At 39.9% G+C, this 20,577-nt stretch overlaps 1 protein-coding gene and 1 pseudogene across 4 annotated transcripts in view; one reads left to right on the top strand and one right to left on the bottom strand.

Moving 5' to 3' along the window:
• LOC120948642 (uncharacterized protein K02A2.6) overlaps nucleotides 1-20,577 on the bottom strand; it is a 112,409-nt gene that overhangs the window by 78,176 nt on the left and 13,656 nt on the right. Inside the window, exon 1 of one of the 4 annotated variants that reach the window (XM_049605566.1) lies at nucleotides 16,911-17,410. The exons of the other annotated variants lie outside the window; for them this stretch is intronic. The gene's annotated coding sequence lies outside the window, so the exon portion shown is untranslated. Of the gene's footprint in view, nucleotides 1-16,910; nucleotides 17,411-20,577 lie in introns of those variants that run through there. 4 annotated transcript variants of the gene reach the window in all.
• On the top strand, nucleotides 1,241-14,356 carry LOC125906513 (uncharacterized protein K02A2.6-like; annotated as a pseudogene).

The raw sequence follows: 20,577 nt of genomic DNA, 5'->3' as shown, positions 1-20,577 counted from the left end.
TATTAAATCTAGGTACTCAATAGTGTTTTTGTATCGTATTAGCATTATGAAACTTTAGTGATACAGACTGCAACCATATGGAAGTGATTGGTTTTGGTAAAAGGCATTTAAAATGTAATAATATAGTATAATGTTATAATATCCAATAATTAAAATGTAGCTCCGTGAAATTTATGGAAATTATACTAACCCATTCCTGACGAGACTTGATTTCAAAATCAACCATACCATCGTATTATAGGCTGATAGACATACTAGACGGGTACCGTGGTACAGTCATCAGCTCATAAAACTTAACAACATGCCCGTCGTAGGATCGTGAGTTCAAGCCCCATGCGAACCGTCTTTTATAGTAAGAACTGACTATTCGGATCTTTCGACGATCGGCAAAGTACGTCTAAGGATGACGAACAGTCTAATTTCGAGATGGTGGTTCTTAAACGTTTATGAATTTCATAGAACTTTCACACATGTTTGCCCTTAGTTAATCTATTAAGCGCTTGGCACTCTTAGAACTTTTATAAGTCTCAAAAACTTGGAAAACCGGTACGACCGCTAAGATTGTTCTACCGAGCAGAACACGAAGGCATATTAGAAGAAAGAAGACTTATGCCAAACACGAAGCTTACCTCGGATTGACTGGTGCCATCAAAGGCTTAAGTTAAACACTGTCTTTATTTGCTGTAATTTTTCCCCATTTATACCTAACCATTTATACGTAATTTATAATTAATTCCAAAACATTTTCATTTTCTAAAAACGCTACGTCGTCAACATTCCGATCGGCCACTGATCGGACACGTGATTGCGGCATTGTTTGTCGGCGCAGCCAAACCGTTTTAATCGTTCGATTGAGCGGATGAATGTTTTGACCCAGTAATCTAAATAAGTTTTAACCGTCAGCGATAACTTATGAACAAAATAAATCGATAAAAATATAAAGCATTACTGTAATCAGCTAATGTAAAGCATCATAAATTAACTAGTAAATAAATAAATAATTTATTTAGTAATAAAAAGCATAAAATACTCATTCGAATCCATTTTAGCCAGAAAAATAGATTGTTTGAACATAATACATAATAAAACATAATACAGGGATATAAGATGGAAAGAAAACGATATGGGAAGAAACGAGAAACGATGTAATTTCCATATTGCTTTAGTTTATTTATTCAAAAATTTATTTATTATTTATAAGAAAGAATCACTTACTTTTTAAAATTAATTCGAAGGGGCTACACATAATAAATAAAAAATTGGTTTTTATTGATATTTTAAGGATGTATTGCCTTATAATTCGCATGGTGGAACAGTAAAATTTACAAATAAATAATGACAATCGTTGTTTCTCCACAAAAACCATCTTTAATCATCTCATCTCATCTTAAAAACATATATAAGCCGGCATCGCGAATAAATGAACACATTTTAACAGTCGTTTAAAGTTCATTTTGGTTTAACCGAGTTCATTTGTTGTTCATTCCTGGTAAAATAAACGATCGTCAAAACAGTTAACGACTGCTCGATATCGCATATAGGCAAACACGGGGAAAAAATTCGAGCAGTATAATTAAACGACTGTTAATTTGTATCGCATACGCTCTTGACAGTCGTTTGTTTAACGGCGGCATAGGACCAGTCGTTAAAATTAACAAATGAACTCAATGCGTTCGCGATGCCAAATTCTAGCAATTTTTAACGACTCTGGTTAATTTTTAACGACTGTTAATTTTAAACCAATTCTTTCGCGATACCAGCTATAGTTTCACAAAACTACCTGAACAAGTTTCGTCATTGACTACATCACGTGTCACATCGCATGCAAAATAGCTATGATCGCTACCTAAGCCCTGTTGTTGTGGCCCATATTGCCCCAGTGTTTTGACGTTTCACGGTTTGTTTACATATGCCCATTTTGCCCCAGGGCTATGCCCATTTTGCCCCGCGTGTCAAAATACCATCACGTAAAACATAAAGTTTTATTTTGCATTTTTTCGATGAAAACTCGTTATTCTGAAGCCTTCTGGTAAGCAAGTACTTGAGCTTTGTCTTGCCTAGATTCGCATTCGTCTACTACTTTAGTGGCTTCTTTTATAGTTGTAAATTTTCCAATGGTGAGAGCAGTTTTAGCATCTCGATTTGACACTTTATCTATTAATGAATTAATTCCTTCTCGAATTGCGAATTCGTTTGCTACTTCGGTTGGAATTTGTTTTTGTAGGTAGAGAACCTTCAATTTTTCTGTAAGCTCTTCTATCTCTTTGCAAAGTGTTTGTGTATCCTTAGTTTTTAATGATTTCATGTTAGCTATTACTTTGCTTGGTTCTACCTGTTCCTCACAGCGTGATTTTAAATCCTCTGCTAATTGCTGTACTGTGGTAAGGTTGGGTTTTATTCCCATTTCCGCCTTACCAGATAATCTAGTGTAAATATAATCTACCAATAGTCCCTCTTGGTTATCCGGAAACATTCTCTTTGCAAAATGTATTGCCCTAAGGAAGGATTGTAATTGGTCTGCGGATCCATTATACGTCGGTACTACAGCCGAAGCTTCTTTTAGGTCAAACGTCGCCATTGTTTGTGTTCCTAAACTGACGTTATTAATTGAAACTGTAAACTTTTGTTTGTGAATTGCTATGAATTTAGTTATGTCGCTATATAGTGTTCTAGCAATTTTAGATGTGTACGTTAGTTCTTCTTCACTTATTTCATTCTCATATTTAACTAACTTTTCTTGTAGTTTTTTAAAAGTTTCCTTAGCGCTTTAATTATATGTACTTATTGCGCACTGTCTGTAGCATCTGTCTATGTGTTTTAGATTATCATGCAGTTGTTTTAATCTTTCTACTAGTAGTTCTATTTTTTGTTTCATTCTTCATCATATTAATTTATAAATTAATGGTTATGCAGTACCTTGGAGTTCTCGTAGCTGGAGTCATGCCCGATGTCTCGATCTCATCATCAGCCTCTATGTCTCGTCCGGGTTGGGACGGGGTATGTCCATTCTTGCTTATTCTTCTCGTCTTCCGCGTTGGGAACGGCTGTTCCAAACCATACCGCTGGTCACAGTGTTTTTACACGTTGAGGTAGGTTCTCATACGCGCATAATTGTTTTTTTTTTTTAATCGCGGTCAATAGCTGCATTGGTGAACTTACGGTACTTTTCCACAGCCTTTACCTATTTTTGTGGGTCAAATAGCATATCACCTTTTTCGTATATCATTCACTCACTGTTCTCGATTCAATGTTTACGTTGCTACTTTGGTAGCGTAAGCACTTTTAAAGCGTGTTTTTGCGCTTGGTTACGAAGTTGTTTGTAACAAGTTTTCGCTATTTTAACAATGCACAGGGTGATTAGCAGCCCTAAAATAATGTTTAGTTTTAAATCCTGAGTCAGATGATATTCTGTATGAATATTCTGAGTTTGGACTATTGTAAGATCATGGTCTCCTTTGATATTTGTTTCAGGTTTTGCAGCCTTGCCTCCCATTTTGAAAATGATTGGTTTTCACTCGCAGTTCACTATTGTTGGTAATTAATCACTTTCCAAGTCATTTCAGAAGCACTTGCGATTTTATAAAACGTTTCCACTTTGCATTTTTTGTCCGTGTTTGGGGTTTCATTCATCACTTTTTTTTTTTTGAACATCCGAAGATTACAGCTTAAAATTCACGGTCGCCATGTAATATGTTTACCTTTTACGCGACAGGTAATTCAACAATACATCTCTCCTCAGGAATACTTCTTAGAGTACGATGGTGGAGGTTTCGGACAAACACAACTGAATTAAATACACATTTCTCTTTGTTTACAAATCGAGACTTGACCGACCAAGACTTAGCAGCACCACTTTACAACTGTACGTACTGTGCGTAACTGTCGCTTTCACTGTCTCCGTACGTCCTGGTCTCATCTTGCATCTTTATTTATACGGTACCTTTCTTCAATTCGATTTTGCGTTTACTTTCGCTTTGTGTCGGTTATGCTGAGGGTTAGGTTTTTCGGTTAACATATGGTTGCAATTATTCTGTAAGGTCAGTTCTGGGTTCTGGCGCTTACGTGGTGTTTTGTTTCCTACGCTTACGATTAACGGTTCTGTTTGTACACACGAGGTACGGTGTCTCCTATTTCATTATTTATTAACTGTTGGTTGCTATTATGCAATGCTGTGTTTTTTACACTTTACGCACTTGAAACGTTTTTGTGCTGGGTAATGTTTTTCTGCTGTTTTCGCACCTACGGGGCTGTGTGCGGGTTGTGTGTTTTTAAGTGTTTTTGGACAAGGGTTTTTCTGCTGACTTACAATTCCTGGCGTAAGGTTATTTATGTGGTTTGGGTTGTGTTAATTTCTTGAGTGGTTATTTTATCCTTTTTTGTGTGTTGTGTGGTGTTGACAATTTGTGTTTATTAAGTGTGATGAGAATTGCGTGTGAATTGATTATAGACAGTATAGCATGTGCATGTGCATGCTACAGTAGTTTTATCTCATAGTTAACTAGTAAAAGCATCTAATAGTGTAAAAATAACATTGTTTCGTGGTAAATTCAAATTATAGTTAATAAAACGGCTTAACATGCCCATTTTGCCCCGCTTTCCCCTAGTTTTTTTGTGTTTTGGGTTAGGTTTTTGTTGTAATTAGCAGGACCACCGCCCTCGCGAGCAGTGATCCCTATTCAAAAATGCAATAAGCTCAGTTTTTGATCTTATTGCCGTCACCCACGATGACATTAATCATGCGTTGACGCATCGACATCACCAGATTCTGGATCGTTTTATGTGGAATTTTGCTCCACACCTCTTGCATGTGATCGAAGAGGTGATCCAAATCTTCCGGTATGTTTTTACCCAGCCTCTTCTTGAATATTGCCCAGAGGTTCTCAATGGGATTGAGATCCGGGCTAAGGGCAGGCCACTTCATTGTTTTGACATTGTTGTCAGCAAGCCAAGTTTGGACATAAACCTGTCCCAACAGGTGCATGCTGCGTTGAAAAAACCAGGGTCCTATCATTCTGTCCGATACTGTATCCGCTTCTATTACCAGCAGACATATTCGCCAAACTAGGTAATTGTATTCATTTTACGCAAATTGATTTAACGGATGCTTTCCTTCAGATCGAAATCGCAGAGCAGGGCCGGAGTCTCTTGACGATCAACACACACAAAGGGTTGTATTCCTACAACAGACTGCCACCGGGTATCAAGGTAGCCCCCGCTACATTCCAACAACTGATGGACAAGATGCTTGTTGGTCTACGTGGCGTCTGCAGCTATATGGACGACATCATTGTCGTAGGTACGAATCAAGAAGAGCACGATGAAACTCTGCTTCAAACACTAGAGGTCGTATTCAGGAGTACGGTTTTACAATCCGTGTCGATAAATGCTCGTTCAATAAGTCACAAATAAGATATCTAGGGCACATAATAGATAGAAATGGCATCAGTCCCGATCCATCCAAAGTAGAAGCGATCATTACAACGTCCAGCACCGTCACACGTCACCAGCACCGTCACATGTCAGCAAAGTACGATCATTTCTTGGGGCGATTAATTACTATGGTCGTTTCATCCCAAATCTGCGTAATATACGATACCCACTAGATACATTGTTGAAGGAAGGGAAACAATTTGATTGGTCAGCAGAGTGCCTGAAGGTCTTCGAAAAGTTCAAAACTATACAGGGTTTTCGAGGATTATATAGACATGTTCAGCGAGTTGTAGATTCGTTCAGGCATATAATAGACTCTTTCAGCGAGATATAGAATTGTTCGGAAGTAGGCCAAGTAGACGATCCACGATTCGAGATAATAGTAGCAGCTGATGCGTCTTCTGTTGGTCTAGGAGCAACCTTAAGTCACAGGATGCCCGACGGTACTATGAAAGTTGTGCAACATGCATCAAGATCGCTTACAAAAGCCGAGCAAGAATATAGTCAGATCGATCGGGAAGGGTTATCAATCATTTTTGCGGTAACCAAATTCCACAAAATGATATTTGGTCGACATTTTCGCCTTCAAACAGACCACAGGCCTCTTTTGAGAATATTTGGTAAAAAGAAAGGAATACCTGTTTACACTGCTAACAGATTGCAGCGTTTTGCCCTAACCCTTCTTATGTACGATTTTCAAATCGAATATATATCCACGGAAAATGTTGGCAATGCCGACATATTATCACGACTAATAAGCAAGCACAACAAGCCATATGAAGATTACATTATAGCTAATTTGGAATTGGAGAGGATGTAAAGGATGTAAAGTCAGTCGTCATCAGTAATATTTCATCCTTACCAATTAGCTTCATGGAGATCGCCAAACAGACACTAAAAGATCCCAATTTATGCAAAGTATTTCATTTTATACAAAAGGGCTGGCCTCAAAATACTACTTATGCAGGAGAATTATCACGATTTTATGCAAGAAGAGAAGCCTTATCAGCAGTTGAAAATTGTATTTTATTCGGAGAGAGAGTCGTAATTCCAAATATCCTGCAGCAAAGATGCCTTAGGCAATTTCACCGTGGACACCCTGGCATTCAAAGAATGAAATCGCTAGCTCGTAGCTACGTATACTGGCCTTCAACAGATAGTGATATAAGCGAATGCGTAGCTTCTTGCGAGAAATGTCAAACTGCAGCGAAAACACCAGCACATTCACCTCATGTGGCCTAATTTGTCATCTCCATGGCAGAGAGTTCATATCGATTATCCAGGCCCAGTAGAGGGAGATTATTTCCTTATAATCGTAGATGCTTACTCCAAATGGCCAGAGGTTATTAAAACATCAAGTACTACTGCTTCAGCGACCATAGCAATTTTAAGAGGAATATTTGCACGTTTTGGCAACAGTTACACTGGTGAGTGATAATGGGACGCAATTTACAAGCGGATTTTTTGCTGATTTTTGCACAAGTAATGGCATACAACATTTAAGAACGGCACCTTTTCATCCTCAATCTAACGGCCAAGCTGAGAGGTTCGTAGATACGTTCAAGAGAGCAATGAAAAAGATTTGTTCAGATGATACTTCGCTTCGTGAGGCAATAGATTTATTTTTGCAAACATATCGATCCACTCCAAACCCAGCCATTGATGAAAACAAATCACCAACCGAAGTCATGTTAGGGCGTCAAATGCGCACATGTTTTGACCTGTTGCGACCCACTGCTATTTCCAATGAGCCTAGAGTACCGGATAATATGAGGGTTTTGCATTGTGGAGAACTGGTATACATCAAAACGTTTCATAGAAACAATTGGAAATGGGAGCCGGCAATTGTAACAAGGAGATGCGGTAGCGTTATGTACGAGGTTAAAACTAGTTTCCAGCGTATACTACGTAGGCATATAAACCAAATGCGCAGGCGTTCTGTAAGCTTCCATCAATCGAATCGTCCTTCACAACCCATGGCGTTGGATGTACTCTTGGGAACGTGGAATGTACAGCCAAAAACATCACCGATATCCAGCGACGTAAATCAGTGTACGCCATTGTTATCGTCTGTGTCGTCACCCAATTCTAAGCCAGCATCGTTCGCGTCTTCACCATCATCGTCACCTTCGTCTACATTATTATCTACATCTGAGTCAGCATCGTCTACGTCCTTACCGTCATCGTCATCATCGTTGTCTGATTCGTCTTCAGTGTACACATCATGTTCACCGACACCTGAAGAAGAATCTCCTGTCCTGTTAGCTGATAACAATTCTGCCGAGCAATTGGAAGATCATAATGAGGGAACGCAGCTGGTACAAGCACCACGTCGATCTTCTAGAAATAAAAGACCTCCACGTTGGTTGAACCAGTACCAGCTATCTTAACAGGGGGAGATGTTGTGGACAGAACCAGCATCGCGCGACATTGCCACTCTGGGTTGTTCGCTAAAAGCGACAACCGTTGACGTTGGTAGCCATCAGCGATACAGGCGCGGCCATCGCGATCGTGTTGCAGGACACGAAGCCGGGACGACGACGCGAGAAAAACGAGAGCGTCACTTCAAGGATGATCAAGCGGTTAGGTGCGTGCGTGCGATTGGGGGTTGTTTTATATATGAACCAAGAGTTACGTGTAAATTGTATGAATATTGTAATTGTATGAATATAGTGTTAAACTAAAGTGCACGGCGTAACCCGTTATTTATTTCCCGTGCTTTATACAGAAAGAACATAAAATTAATGCTGAAATTCAGCAAAACTATCTATTACTGAATAGCTTTCAGTATAAAATATTACTGAAGCAAACTTCAAAAATGTGCTGTGTAGGTACCACCAGTGCGAATGAGAAGTACATATATAGCATATCATATGTGAGAAACGGATAATTCCCTAATGCCCAGTTTTCGCAGTCTTTCCGGTTGAATTGCAGTAAATTTCCCTGCTCATTGCAGTAAATTTCATACAATACACATTTACACTTCGCTCAGTGGGAGCTACCTAGCGCTCACCGCTCACCTTGGTGAGTGCGAGCGGTTCGCTCCATTTCTTGAAAAGAGCTACTTGACCCAGCACTTCCCGTAATGTGGGGTGAACGCAGCAGCAAAACCAGCAGCCACTATACAGCTTTAAAAGGTCTTGCGCGATATATATTAAGTCTAGATAAAGATAATTCATAGATGACCATAGTAATGTACTGTAAGATAACCGTTGTATCTTGTTTTGTTTAGTACACTGCACTGTCATTACTTGGGTGAGTGATGTCGATGAGATTTTCAAATTATTTTTTGTTTGTTTTGTTGAATACAAATAATGTATAGAAACAAATTTTATGACAGAGACAACAATCTATTGAGACGACAATCTATCCACACGCGCGCGAGGATCGTTATGGACTCATGAGTTGGGTTTTGAGATGGAAAGACCTAAAGTGGCCAACTATATTGTAGGCTGTAAACCGTTTCCACCTGTTATGGATGAGACTGTAGCTTCCTGATTTTGCCGAATATCTAATAATCTTCAAAATTGAAAATTTAATATCCTAGTAATAAATTCGTTCCTCTCAATCCATTGTCGGAGTAAGAGGTGGGAATCATCATCATCATGAACCACACTATCAGCTATAGACTCATTGTAACACACTTCGGAAAGCCAAACTACACTATTGCAACACATTCATTATAACAATTTCAGCAAATCAAATCATACCATAACAACGCAACTAGAAGAGTTCAGACCACACCGTTCATATAAAAACAAATGTGATACACTTCTTGAAAACACTCGAAAAACGCATAATAACCAAAGCAACTTATAAGCTCAGCGACGAAAACATCAATTATTTTGCAACAATAGTTGAAACCTTCTTTCGCTATACAGTAAAACCGCGGCATAGGCACACATCGACAACCACCTCACACCAATTCAATTTATAAATTGTTACTAATAACAATGACCATTAATAACATTTAATTAGGACAAAACACATATCAAAACCAAATGTTGCGTACGACCTCATTGTGAAGTAAAAGCGTATGTGCGGATGTAGCGAAGTAATACATATCAAGCAAAATACGCCTCAAGCAATAGCGCGCATCAGAAACGCAACAAACATAAACAGGTAGTCAACCGTTCTCACGATTCAAACGAGGAAATTGCTTTACGCAATTCATAAACCATATGTACATGTCGCATTAAGTATAAATTAAAACTTGTTATCAAAATAGTCATAGTTGCAATAGCCTGAGCTGACGATCAGCAACTGAATAGTATATAAGAGATCTCCTTCTTCTTTCGCACAACAACTGATATCGGTCAAGGTCTGCCTGTACCTACTTGTGGGCTTGGCTTTCAGTGACTAATTGATTCCCCCCCATAGCAGTGTAGTAGGTTTGGAGATAGCTATGGTCGCCATATAGTATGTTCGGTTTTTGATACGGTCGCCATGTAATCTGATGAGCGTACAACGGTACAACTGATCAACGCGTACCATCGCGGTAGGTCAGTGTTTCGCTGACAAGTATCGAGGTTGAATAACACTTTATTCGAAGCGGACTTTTCGACACTTGATCGTCCAGGCGATCATAGAAACCTTTAGGAGGTTTCCCTTACTGGAAACGTTGGAGTTTAGAGGCCTTACCTTGGGTAGGGGGACATAACTAAACTCTTTAAATGAGAAGTCGATAGATGTTGGATGGGCATAGTCCTATCCGGACAGTCCGAACGAATCTGACTTGCCATGGTCGGAATTGGTTTTATTTATACTCAATGGGCTTCGTACATTTGGTTTTGTAATGTGTTTTTGTCCTAATTAAAGGTTATTGATAGGAGGTGCAATTTATACATTGTATCGGAGTGAGGTGTCTATCAATTTGTGCCTATGTTGCGCTTTTAGTGTTTTTACAAAGGTTCTGGAAAGTTTCAACTGTTCTAGCCAAGGAACGGGCGCGTTTCAGTTGTTTTCGATAAATGTGTCTCAATTGTTTTTTCTATGAACGGTATGGTCTGGGTGAGTTGCTATGGTGTGGATTGATTTGCTGATGTGTTATATTGAACGTGTCGCAATGGTGTGATTTGGCTTTCCGAAGTGTGTTACAATGTGTCTATAGCTGATAGTGTGAATTATAGTAAGCTCTGTATAGCAGATATGCTACACCTCCCCCCTTTAATAGAATAACGTAATGAATTACAATGATTGAAGTTATTCTTTTCATTTAATTTAGCTGAGTATTTGCTATGATTTTTTTTTGGTTAACTAATAAAATCATTTCTTATCTCTTAAGGTGGGTAATATTGTATGTAAATAGATCTATTATCTAGAGCCTGTTCTGTAAGTTCTGTATAGCAGATATGCTACAGCAGGATAGTCAGTCCTACGTATGGCGGCGCGGTCTATTTTGTGGATTGAACCCATCACGGGCATGTTGTTAAGTCGTACGAGTTGACGACTGTACTACGAGACCGGCCTATATAAGAGATCAGAACCTAAATAAAGGAAGCGCATTCAAACTCAAACCTCATAATCGCTCGTTTCTTAATAGCAGGAAACACTCTCCGGTCCGGCTAAAAAATATACCCGACTCGGTGTAAAGCACTGGCGTTGGGTGCTTCGACGGAGCAACACATCCGCCAGCAGTATTACCAAATGTACGAAAGCCATAACTTATTTTGAGTATAACTGTTGTGTCTTTGGCTTATCAGATACTTTATTAAAACACTAATATAAATAGTACAGAATATAAACATTTCTGACAAGCACAATACAGGCGGTCCCCGAGATACACGGTACCTCTTATACGCGGATTCGGACATACGCGGTTTTCTAAATTTGACAATTCTTTGAGCAAATTGTACTGATTTGACACATCAATTTTAAATTGCCAAATAATTTCCGTTTTGATCGAATGTTAAAAACTATTTCAAATGGTTTAAAACTGTTATATTCAGTAAGAATCATATCAACTAATTCATAAAGTAACTATAACCTCCCCCTACTTGCAAAATTACACGAACATTACTGATATTTTAGCTGGAAACCACGAGATTCGACTTACGCGGAAATTCGAGATACGCGGTATTTTGTTGCCGTTTTCGGTCCCCATTAACCGTGTATCTCGGGGACCGCCTGTACACGTTAAAATACTCGGCCGCGCGCCAGCCGTACAAACCCAACGGTCAAAAGCCGAAGATTTTATATTGACCTTTCGCTTCTCTGACTCTCGCTCTAATTTGAGTGATTTTCCCTTCGTGAGTATCCACGAGCTCCCTCGTGTGGTTGTTGTTGTTGGAAGTTGAAACCGAACCCCCTTCGTGCGCTGCCAAAATCAGCGAAGAACGAAATCGAGTGGCTCAAGCGAAAAAACGAAAAAAAATGACGAACGAGTGTGCTGTGACAATAACACACACACACGCACAAGGCGACACCCGAAATCTGGTGCGATACCGGCTTTCAGTGGAGCAAGTACACACATGCACACATTTGGCCACACCAGCGCCACTCATTAAACCGATTTATTTGCTTTTTTTTTATTCAGGAGTAACGGTCCAAAAAGGCCGTATTGCTTAAAATTTATTTGCTTAAATAAATCAAATTGTTCTACTACATGTGTGTGACACTGTTTCATTTTGGAAAGAAAATCTGGCAAAAAGGGGGAGGGGGCTATTTTAACGAAGGGTCGTGCCGAACCCCGTTCGGGTTTTGCTTCGGCTTCGGGTTTGCTTCGGCTTCGGGACCCGACGGATCGGTTGAATAATTTCGCCAACTCAGCTTCAAAGCCACCCAGATAGCAAAGCCGAAGGCCGTTGTATGGGAGCCATCGCGCTGATCAAGGCTCACTTTTTCGCGCGCATAAAGCAAAAAGTGCGCGAAGGCGAAAAAAAACCCGAAAGCGCTTCGTGTCCTCTCTCGTGTTTCTAGTTTTATTCTCTCTCGCATGTCATCACTCTCTCCCAGTTTTTCGGATTGAAATGAGAATTCACTCTCTTTATTTGGTTGCGGCAGTCTAGCTGCTTCACACTCTTTATTCTCTTCTTTTTGCAGTTCCCACAAGAGGATTCACACATGTGTTCTCACATACTTACATACACACACACGGTGGTTGGAAGCCTGGTGCGGCTGTTTCCAATTCTGCCTTTTCTTCTTCCCCCTTCACACCGCGCTGGAGCCCGTGGTGGTGCGCGTGTTCAGCCTGCTTGGTTCAGGAAAGATGTCATCAGATTTGGTGCGCTTCAACCGCGGTGTTGTATGAAGGCTGTTGATGAAAATACACAATTAATAGACACACTTTGTTAAAAAGATTACACTTCATTTAAAGATGTGACAAACTTACCTTTGTGCTTGAGGATCAATTGAAACTTGAACGCCTGTGCACACAGTGTCACATTTTTTAAGTATTTTGAGGAACAGCTAGCGGTAGCAGCACACATCTGAAACTTGTAATGTGCAAAACATTGCATATTAGAATAATATTAGAATTAGAATAAATGTCACATAGCACTAGACACTTAGAAAAAGACACTTACCCAAACAATTAGATTATAAAAATTCGTCCTCCGATGAAGCAGAAAGAACACCGCGGATGGCGCAGTATGGAAAGTGTTTCACGCAGCACACAAACACACACTCTCACATCCACGGTTCAGAGCACACTGAAGTCGCTCTTTGGCTTGGATGGAAAAGAGCAAACACCCTGATGAGTGCGATGGAAGAAAATGACGTGTGTTCAACAGGGATGGGTAGAATCCAACACACGAAGTGTGCAGGAGAATTCTCTTCGTGTGGCAAGAGAGAATTGACTAACACCCTGATGAGCGAGAACGCAACAAACGTTGTGGAATGTAAAAACGGGATAGGAATAGTAAGCGAAGGCAGTTTGTGGACATGAGGGGGTTGAAACTGGGAGAAAAAAGCTTCGGTTGCTACTTGGGCAGCTTCAATCTCAGCGGATCTCTGAGTGCTGGTGACCGGTGGGAAGTTGCCTAAGTAGCAACCGAAGCTTTTTTCTCCCAGTTTCAACCCCCTGTCCACATGTCCACAAACTGCCTTCGCTTACTATTCCTATCCCGTTTCTACATTCCACAACGTTTGTTGCGTTCTCGCTCATCAGGGTGTTAGTCAATTCTCTCTTGCCACACGAAGAGAATTCTCCTGCACACTTCGTGTGTTTGATTCTACCCATCCCTGTTGAACACAAGTCATTTTCTTCCATCGCACTCATCTGGGTGTTTGCTCTTTTCCATCCAAGTCAAAGAGCGACTTCAGTGTGCTCTGAACCGTGGACATGAGAGTGTGTGTTTGGGTGCTGCGTGAACTATTTTTCCTGCGTAAAACACTTTTCCGTACTGGACCATCCGCGGTGTTCTTTCTGTTTTATCGGAGGACGAATTGTTATCATCTAATTGTTTCGGCAAGTGTCCTTTTCTAAGTGTCTAGTGCTATGTGACATTTATTCTAATTAAAACATTGCACTTTACAAGTTTCAGACGTGTGCTGCTACCGCTAGCTGTTCCCAAAACCTCTTCAAATTGCGACACTGTGTGCACAGGCGTTAATGTTCAATTGATCCTCAAGCACAAAGGTAAGTTTGTCACATCTTCAAATAAAGTGTAATCTTTTCAACAAAGTGTGTGTATTAATTGTGTATTTTCATCAACAGCCTTCATGCAACACCGCGGTTGAGGCGCGCCAAATTTGATGACCTCTTTCCGGAACCAAGCAGGCTAAACACGCGCACCACCAAACGGGCTTCAGCGCGGTGTGAAGAGAGAGGAAGAAGAGAAGACAGAATTGGAAACAGCCGCGCCAGTCTACCGACCACCGTGTGTGTGTATGTAAGTATGTGAGAACACATGTGTGAATCCTCTTGTGAGAACTGCAAAAAGAAGAGAAATAAATAGTGTAAAGCAGCTAGGCCGCCGCAACCAAATCAAGAGAGTGATTTCTCATTTCAATCCGAAAAACTGGGAGAGAGTGATGACATGCTAGTGAGAATAAAACTAGAAACACGAGAGAGGGCCACACGAAGCGCTTTCGGGTTTTTTCGCCTTCGCGCACATTTTGCTTTATGCGCGCGAAAAAGTGAGCCTTCCCAACCAGCAAAACCGAAGCTATTGGAAAACTTTCCTGTGTGCCAAAGCGAGAGAGCATGTCTTCTTTCTCTAGATTTTGGACGGCACAACGCCGATCGTGTGGCCTATGAACGAAAAACGGGAGAAGGGGAAACCGATATCCTTCGAGTAACACACACGCATGCATCTGCATGCGTATTCCGCTGAACCGAGACTACACATCTCTCTCGATCGCCCATGATTTTTCTGCTATCGCGCTCATCCGGGTGTTAGGCATCCTCAGTCTGTCCAGAACTTTCACTGTGGAAGGATGTGTTGGAGTGATGTGTGATTTCTTGTGCCCCGTACTTTGCTCGTTTACGTTTTGTGCCGTGTTCCTTCTTCTTCAATTATGGAATGATTTATCCTTGTAAATTTCTAAGGTAAGTTTCTTATCCTCGTGTGTGCTTCAATGGGTACATTAAACTAACGCTTGTTGTCTAAAAAGTTACAGGTGCACGCGCATGTTAATCGACGGTTGCCGACGGAAGGACGGTGTCCGGTTTTAAAATATCAAGGTAAGCGTTTCTATAATCCTATGTGCAAAATGTTGTTTAGTTGTTTTTTTTTTAAATAAAACACATGGTTTAATTATTGGTTAATTTTCATCAACAGATATCATCACAGCTCTTTCGTAGAAGAGCGCACTTCAAGGACGCATAGGATACGGCTAAACATGCGCAGCACCAGTCCGTGACGTCATTTCCAGACAGGCGCCGGCTGAACACGCGCAGCACCAGTCGAGGATGTCCTAGCGCAGAAGGAAGAAGAAGAGGAAGGGTAACAGAAAGCAACCGCAGCATTTGGAAGGGGTGAAGCATCCTGCCGTATACAGAGTGTGAGTGTGCCAAAACGCATGTGGAAAGAGGAAGTCCAATAAAGTCGTTGCCACCAAATTTTGGCTCTAAGGCATCAATTTTTGACAGTGCGCATGAATTTTTGTCTCTAATGCACCAATTTTTGACAGTGCGCATCAATTTTTGACTCTAACGCACCTATTTTTGTCTGTAAGTCATCAATTTTTGACTCTTGTAGTAATAATGACGATTTTACAAGGTATTTAAGCAGATTTTTAACAATTGTTATTCCACAACTCATAAAAAATACAAAAACTGTGTAAATTGATTGTTTCTTGAGAAAAAATGATGAAATTTTAGAATTGCTAAAGCTTTTGTTTACAGCTGAAAATACGTGCCAATTGTTTTCACTCCATTAAAACTGCACAAAATTGGCAAAAGAATTGTTTTATTTTAAATTCTATCAATACAATTATTCACCTATTAACTTAATTTCAATCATTTCAGAACACACAGTTTCAAAAATTACATAAAATTTTGTAAATAAAGCGTTTTACTCACAGTCAAAAATTGATGCCTTCGAGGCAAAAATCGTGAAACGCTGTCAAAAATTGGTGCCTTCGAGACAAAAATAAGTGAGTTAGAGTCAAAATTTAGCGGCAACGACTGTAAATAGCATGCGAAAGTGTGCATAAAGCAAAAAGAAAAAGCGTCACTATTACAACCAGCAATCCGAAAATATAAGGAGAGAGATAAATACAAATGTATGCGTAAGCAGGACCAGCAATCCAAGCATTTGAATGTTTGCGTCGGTTTGTGCCGTGCTGAAAGTTTTTACTTTAGCTGCTGCTAGTGTAAAAACTTAAGGAAAGCTTAAAGTAAAAAAAATTTACACGGGGCATCTTCGCAAATTGTTGGCTGGGGATCGGCCTTCGTGCACACTCTGCCCGGCGCTCTGGCACACAATAACCCAGCCAACAATTTCCGAAGGCGCCCCGTGTAAAAAAATTTTACTTTAAGCTTTCCTTAAGTTTTTACACTAGCAGCAGCTAAAGTAAAAACTTTCAGCACGGCACAAACCGACGCACACATTCAAATGCTTGGATTGCTGGTCCTGCTCACGCATAAATTTGTATTTATCCCTCCCCTTATATTTTCGGATTGCTGGTTGTAGTAGTGACGCTTTTTCTTTTTGCTTTATGCACACTTTCGCATGCTATTTATTGGACCTCCTCTTTCCACATGCGTTTTGGCACACTCATACTCTGTACACGGCTGGATGCTTCACCCCCTACAATTGTAGCGGTTCCGTTACCCTTCCTCTCGTTCCTCCTTCTGCCCTTCTCGCTAGGACATCCTCGACTGGTGCTGCGCGTGTTCAGTTGGCGCCTGTCTTGAAATGACGTCACGGACTGGTGCTGCGCATGTTTAGCCGTATCCTAGGCGTCCATGAAGTGCCCTCTTCTACGAAAGAGCTGTGATGAAATCTGTTGATGAAAATTAACCAATAATTAATCCATGTTTTTTTATAACAAACTAAACAATATTTTGCACATAGGATTATAGAAACGCTTACCTTGATATTTTAAAACCGGACACCGTTTTCCTTCCGTCGATCGTTTTGCGAGATGTTGGCAACCGTCGATTAACATGCGCCTGCACCTGTAACTTTTTAGACGACAAGCGTTAGTTTAATGTACACATTCAAGAACACACAAGAAACTTACCTTAGAAATTTACAAGGATAAATCATTCCATAATTGAAGAAGAAGGAACACGGCACAAAACGTAAACGAGCAAAGTACGGGGCACAAAAAATCACACATCACTCCAACACATCCTTCCACAGTGAAAGTTCTGGACAGACTGAGGATGTTTAACACCCGGATGAGTGTGATAGTAGAAAAATCATGGGAATTCGAGAGAGATGGGTAGTTTCGGTTCAGCGGAATACGCATGCAGATGCATGCGTGTGTGTTACTCGAAGGATATCGGTTTCCCCTTCTCCCGTTTTTCGTTCATAGGCTACACGATCGGTGTTGTGCCGTCCAAAATCTAGAGAAAGAAGACATGCTCTCTAGCTTTGGCACACAGGAAAGTTTTCCAATAGCTTCGGTTTTGCTGGCTTAAGCCGTGCACGCTTAGTGTGTGCGACAGTGTGCGTGTACACACTGTCGTCCCCCTGGACGTTGACCGGTGGCAGCGCAATTGCCACGGCAAGTCCAGGGGTCGGCACGCACGACTGCCCACAACAATAACTAAAACCAACTCCGACCATGGCAAGTCAGATTCGTTCGGACTGTCCGGATAGGACTATGCCTATCCAACATCTATCGACTGCTCATTTAAAGAGATTAAGATCACATGGACGATTTAGTGTCAAAATGTCCGCTCGAACAAAGTTGTATTCTACCTCGATGCATGTCAGCGAAACACTGACCTGCCGCGACGATACTCGGTACTCGATGTAGAGTTGTACGATCATCACATTACATGGCGACTGTATCCAAATGAATCAAACAAGCTGCATTGCGACCGCAGCTACAGTCAGTCCAAAAAGTATTCGTCTAGCTGAATATTTTTCAGAAAAAGGCGAATTATGGCCGTAATACGTATGGGGAGATAAAAGTAATGATGAGGTTCGATAAAGAGACCATCAATACACACGTTTTGCTAAAAAATAAGCATTTAAATAGTGCAATAGCAACCAAAATACATAAAAAACTAAAAAAGTCGTTTGATGGGCGTGCAAAAAGTATTTGTTCATCTATATTTTTAATTATTCACGCTGGACAAACACTACGTAGACGTGAATTAAATTTATTATTATCAATCTACTGGTGACTTCCTTCTAAATTAATGCATTTCTGTTGTTTCAATTGCACTTCAAGCGGTCAGAGAGGCACTAAAGACGGGGGAGTTAAATGATTGGAGCATGATGGCGAAAATCGTATCTTTAACTTATGCATAACCAATCCTACCAATTTTTGAAGGTTACAAAATGTGTGGGAGGCCTCGTTCTTTCATTTGATCAGAGTTAGGCCATTTTTCTGACACTAATTGTGTGACAAACTGCCATGTAAGCAGCCATCCTTAACGGTTAATCTAACGAAAGAAGCGGTTTAATGTCCAAAAAAATTAAATTTTACCAAGGAATCAGTGCATTTTTGATGGCCAATAAGATCAGGAAAAAAGATGGGTCACATTTGGTTGATGGGCCATGCTGCATTGCATCGTAACTGGTCATGTAATAGCTTGAATGAGTGAGTTGTTACAAACATGTTTTGTTTGAGTAATACCGCACACAGAAAGTGGCCAAATCTGTTAAGGTGCATCAAATAATTCAGGAATTTATTTCAAATTAGGCTCTACTAACATATTAAAACATGTTTAAATCGCCAAGGTAATACAGCCGACGTCTACCATAGTGAAAACGGTCTACTAAGATGCAGCAGCAAAATCTCGTGTAACGGTAGCACTATGATGTCATGATACTAGGACTCCGTGAGGAAAGTTGAGCTAAAAAAATGATTCAAATTGATAGGAGACAAGATGGAGAAACATATTCATGACGTTTTTAAGTACTTTGAGTCCCAGTTCTGAGAAATTTTACTTAAAATGTATCACATGTTTCAAGAACAGTCGAGCTGGAGAACATACAGAGCATTGTCATTTGCCCGAAACACCAAACCAGCTGACACCAAACTGATGAAAATGAATTAGTAGACTCTCAATATGATATCAGTTGCCTGATGAGAGAAATATATTTTTTGTTGAATAGCCTTCAAGCTGAACAGTCGTGTCTTCAATTGTTTCATTTTGTACATTACAATATTTGGCGACGAGGATTTGAGTGAATTAGAATTTTATCAAACATCAAAATATAAGAAGAATTTCAAGATTTTAATCTACAAGTACTTCGAATTTCAACACTTTGATCTAGAACTACATCGAAAATGGCCACACCTCAAGATGAAACATTCAAGCAGTTTCTTATGGAAATGGTTTCATACATGCAGCGTAGTTCTTTGAACCAAGCTACCGTACCAGTGCACAGTGGGCAACGGCCATACAAACGCCGGGATGAAAATCAATTCCTCGAGCTATTGCAGTTATTCGTCATTTAATACAATTGTTTTTATTATACAGGGTAGTCCTACACTAAAATCGTCAAGACAGCGAATAAAACTTAATAATTATCGCTCACAACATTGCATTATTGCGTATCAGTTAACAGCATCAACAGTAAGTGTTAGGAATTAAAACGAAGGTGGAATAAGTTTCGGACTGAACATGAATTTTTAAAGTATTACGCACTAAAAAAGTTGTGTTTTTTATGGTTTGTTTTAAAAAGAGCTGATTCCTATCTTACGACCTTTTTTAAACTGTTTTTCCTCTCTTCAGCTTTGTTTTTTGCCTATTTGTTGCAAATGCCCGTTTATGACAGGTAGTTGGATACTGGTGGTTAATGGCTCATACAACAACACGTCAAAATCGCTCGTGCTATTTTCAAGAAAAAGTTTAATAATTTTCGGGGTCGCAGATGGTCGCAGCTAATTTCAACGACAAAAGGTAGGAAAAATGTTGATCTTTCTTATAATATACAACTCACGAGTGAAATCGAGTCGAATCATAAAAAAATCACTCTCCAAAATGAAAATATACAAAAATCCAGCAGGGATGTTTGGTTTTCAATCATTTATGAACTTTAAAAACAAGTTTTTGTAAAATATTCAGACATAACATCAAAGTTTGACAAAAAACCTTTCCAACGACACATTGATTATCAAAATCTAAGCATCATATACTAAAATATGATGGTTTATGTTTGGTCGAAAAATAGCTCCAATTTGGGGCAAAAAATACAAAGTTTACACTTTGATGGCCTATATCTCAGTAAGTTTAAGATAAAAACGTGAAATATTTTGGTTTCAACTAAGTTTAAGTATCTATTTTAAGAAAATGATTATGGTGTTAACCTGTGATGTAGTTGGTTTTTCGATTTTTATACAGGCGTTTGCCCAATGTGGAGGTGGATGTGAAGTGGAGGTTGTACCCGAAGCGCTCGCAAATAGTATTTCGGAATTTTCATACGATCCTGAAAATGGTTTAATCTTCGATCGGTGGTATTCAAAATACGAGGACAGTTGCGTGACGGTGAAAATCTTGAAGATGTTGCCAAATTGAGACTGTTACTGAAAAAACTCAGTGTCACTGTTCACGATAAATATCAACATTTCATT

Source organism: Anopheles coluzzii, chromosome 2, assembly GCF_943734685.1.
Source record: "Anopheles coluzzii chromosome 2, AcolN3, whole genome shotgun sequence".
In the NCBI taxonomy this organism is placed as follows: domain Eukaryota; kingdom Metazoa; phylum Arthropoda; class Insecta; order Diptera; family Culicidae; genus Anopheles; species Anopheles coluzzii.
Note: the sequence above shows the minus strand (reverse complement) of the source record. Positions and strands in the feature narration are given on the sequence as shown.